Source organism: Hakea prostrata, chromosome 8, assembly GCF_041222555.1.
Source record: "Hakea prostrata isolate BN-2017 chromosome 8, UWA_Hpros_2, whole genome shotgun sequence".
In the NCBI taxonomy this organism is placed as follows: Eukaryota; Viridiplantae; Streptophyta; class Magnoliopsida; order Proteales; family Proteaceae; genus Hakea; species Hakea prostrata.
In genome coordinates this window covers 40,055,374-40,059,557 of record NC_142607.1, presented here as the reverse complement: position 1 = coordinate 40,059,557, position 4,184 = coordinate 40,055,374, and the positions used below count along the sequence as shown (strand labels likewise).

Below are 4,184 nucleotides of genomic sequence, written 5' to 3'. Positions count from 1 at the left end.
CCAGTGGCGGAGCCACGTTGGGACCGGAGGGGGCCATGGCCCCCCACTGATTTTTTGAAATTGTGAAGATTCTTGTTTTTTTCCTTATTTCTCTATCTTTGAATGTGAAATACCACTATTTGGCCCTCTCCAAAAATTTAAAATAAAAATTTAAAATAAAGATGATGGGTGCAAATGTCATTCATAATCTCTATCTAATGGTTATTATTAAATTCCTAATTTTAAGGAATAAAAGGTTAAATTCAAATTAAAAACTAACTCACGATCCATGAATTTCTCCTTATATATTCTCTCTTATTTTCATTTCTATTTATTCTCTCATGAATCTCCTCTTTTATTCCTGTTTTTTCTCTTTTTTTTGTCACACGTCTCACAAAATATTGAAGCTGTTAGCAAACTTTGGAATTTTCCTAAATCTTCTCCACATCAGGTATTCATTCTCTCTTTCTAAAATTATTCACTCTCACACTCACGAATTTTCTATTAATTTACCTAATTTTTAATGTAGACTCTACATTAAAATATAATAATATATTATGAAATGGGACCTACAGTGGGTCCCACATTGGCCCAGATACATTCGGCCCCCCTCCATGTTCAATCCTGGCTCCGCCCCTGCCCCCTGCTACGCAATGTTCGGACTTTTTATCGAGTGCGACCTATGCAAGCATTAGCCCTGTACACTACAAACACAAGCAATGGCCCCAACTGCGGAGCCCCACCCGAGGCCTAGTATAGTCCACAGAAACCGGTAGCACTCATGCCCAGGCCAAAGAGCACACAACTGTCCAATGCAAGAAACAGAAGAGCAGAGGGGATTCAAACTTGGGACATGAGGTTTATCAAACCATTTAGGAGTGAGCTTGGGACCACTAAGAAGATTACAATAAAGATCTCTCAACCCATTACCAAACCTTTTTTACAAAACTCTCACCCAAAACCTCAAATTTTCAAAATGTCAATTGGTTTATATTTATGGAGTTCCAAATCTGACAGCCAGCTTTCATCACAAATCCATAAAACTGGTCATTCAAGTAAACAGTGCTTATGCAAGACCTGAGGCTTACCAAATTTAAACCCATAATCTATTTTGAACGATGATGACACAAAGGCTTCCGTGTATTAGGTTATAAACAGTATTGGTCAAAAATTTACCCAAACTGGCTGAAACCCAGAAAGCACAGATGAACATATTCACAAAAGTAAAAGGACCTTAAATTGTTATATGGTTGCAGAAGCAATTAACCACCATAAAGTCCTTTTCAACAATCCTCTTTTTCTCTTAAAATCTGGTTTAACCTGAACCCAAAACACATCAGTAAATGTCTGTAATTACACACACGCTTGTCTTTGTCATTTTCACAAACACATGGAGACACACACAGACACCAAGAGAGAGAGAGAGAGAGAGAGAGAGAGAGAGATGTTTGGTATAGCCATTAATATTTGACCAACTGTCTGATTAATATACACAAAAATGGTTCACAGAGAAAATCTAAATCAAATCTCTGAACTATCTTCTTCTTCTTCTTCCTGCTCAATCACCTCATGAATGTTTAATGGAGATAAAGAAGGAGAAGAAGGTGAAGAAGAACAAGAAGAAGAAGCAGCAGCAACAGCAGCAGTGTTAGCTAACCCAACAAGTAAATCAACAAAGGCACCAACAATGTAACCATGAGTTTCCTTAACATTAACCCTCAAATACCAACAAAGCAACTCCTCTAAACATTCCCAATCTTTCAATCCATGAGCTTCCACCATCTCTTCCATTGATGTTCTGAAATCTACATATGGATCTTTGGACTCCAAGGCCAACACTAAACTCTCTTTGAATGGAAACCCACCAGCCTTTGCTTCTTCAAGTATTGAATTTGAATCTCCTGGTTCAAAAAATAACCTTTCTGACCTCAACCCACGGATCACAGTCTCAACGCATTCTCCTCCTCCTGAAACTTCTGATACTGTTGAAAAGCTTGCTGATTCGGACGAGTTAGTGAACCATGAAGATTCTGGTGTTGTAACCACATCTCCTGTGTCTATGTAGACTGAGTTAACTGCCTTGTACATGTTGTCTTCAACTCGGAAAGAAAAGGTCTTTGGCTGTTGATTGCAAGATGGCCATGCCCATGAAGAAAGAGAAGCAGAAGCAGAAGCAGAAGCAGAAGAGCTGCTACTGTTGCTGCTGGTGCTTTTGAAAAGAGAGGGCAAGAGCTTCTTCATCTTTTGGCCCCTTAAGATCTTCAACTCTTGACGCTTTCTTCCTTGTTGAGTGGCTTCGGTTTCCACTCCTTGAAAGAATTGAATGGGTCTACCTTCCCCTCTATTTTTCTTCTTCTTCGGATTTATGAGAGACTGTTGTGCTTTGCCGTGGCATTAATGGAGGTCAGAGTGGCTGCAGGGCGAAGGTTTTAAAGGAGACAAGAGGTGAGAGAAGAGGGAACTCAGGGAATGCAATGGAAAATAGAATGGGGTCCCTTCTACCTCTTCTCTCTTGTTTGTGCTTTTAAATTGCAGGTTTCTAGAATTCAAAGTTATTAAATTTGAACCTTTTTTTGAATTATTTATTACTAACTCTACCTGCCATTTTTAAAACTATTTTCAAAATACCCCTTGCTTAACACCTTTTAATTTTTCAAATGTATTTATTTTGAAAATTTTTTTTCTAATATACATTCATAATAATTATTTCTAATTATTTTTTTTGGAGCCGGCGAGTTTATATTATCGGGAGAATATTACTTATATAGGTGCTGCCAGAAGGATGCAAACCAATAGAAAGTGATAGCAAAAATCTAATTAAATATTTATGGTCTTACTATTTTGAAAATGAGTTCCTCCATCCTAAAATATCAGTTTTAATAATGTTTTGATGTTTTGGGAGGGGGAAAATAAATAATCATATAGTTTGACAGGTTTTTAGTAATAAATTTGACAAACATATCTCAATAAAAAATCAATTTTTGAGTCAATGTGCTTTTTAAACATAAAGTAGATTGTTAGTGCTTTAAGCCCTTTATATTGGGGTGCCAGTATAATTTGCTTTAAAATAAATCATAAGTGGACAGAGGTGAACCCTCTTCTAAACATATGGTGGCCGGAAGAGTATGAGGGGATCAAATCTTCTATTTATACAGGTAAAGCACCCTAATTCGTCTACTTATCATCGTTCAGAGGTGGGACCCTCATGAATGAATGGAGGAAAATGCATCATGACAATGGTATCCCCTTCATTCAAGGATAGAGGATCTTAAATCACGAAAGTGCAACTCCCTTAATTGCTACAAACAGTTGTTGACACTGAATTACAAAGACAATATTGTTTGCAACACATAGATTGCCAGTCTATAATGAAATGAAGAATATTTTTCTTTTGTATTTTTCTACCTTACACCTTGTCTTTTACTTCTCCTAACTTTTACTGGTCTTTCCATTTTAATAGTTGAACCATGAGTGGTGGGGAATGAAGGAATGAAGGATACAATATCATTTTAAGCTCCAAAACACATTTGAATCAAAACAAAGTTTAAATTCAAAAAATTCTCAGAGAATAAATTTTTAAAAATTGTTATAAATAAGGATGGACCATTAGTTTTGTCACGCACCTCACCATTAATTTAAAATAGTTGAAGAGATGGAGACAGCAGAGAACTAACGTACTATTTTATTTATTAGGTCACTTGTGTTTCCCCATTTTTTTTCCGTATTTCACAAGTAAACAATAAATGGTTTTGTGTTTGGTAGTTACAACTTCTAAAACATCTAATCGGTACCAAACAGAATTTCTCTTTGCTTTTGATTCGCTTTTTTCTGTTTTTTCCTATCTACTTTTTGGTTTAACTAACCATAGCTGCCAACCTAATATTTTCAAGGAATTACTATCAATCTATTGGTTTACAAACAATGGTTTAAGTTGATTCGGTTTGATTACCACCGGGGGTGGTGGTCTTCCCGGTGGTGGTCTAGTGGTCCCAAACTCACTCCCAAGTGGTTTGGTAAATCTCATGTCTTATATTTAAATCTTTTTTGCTCATTTGTTTCTTGCATTGGACAGTTGTGTGCTCTTTGGCCTAGGCATGAGTCATACCGGCTTCTGTGGACTATACTACGCCTCCGGTGAGGCTCCACTGATGGGGCCAGTGCTTGCGTTGGTAGTGCACAGGGGCTAATGCTTACATATGTCGCAC

General features: G+C 37.1%; 1 pseudogene; it reads right to left on the bottom strand.

Annotated features, from left to right (window-relative positions):
- Window positions 1-917: 917 nt before the first annotated feature.
- On the bottom strand, window positions 918-2,482 carry LOC149007844 (transcription repressor OFP13 pseudogene; annotated as a pseudogene).
- Window positions 2,483-4,184: the final 1,702 nt, after the last annotated feature.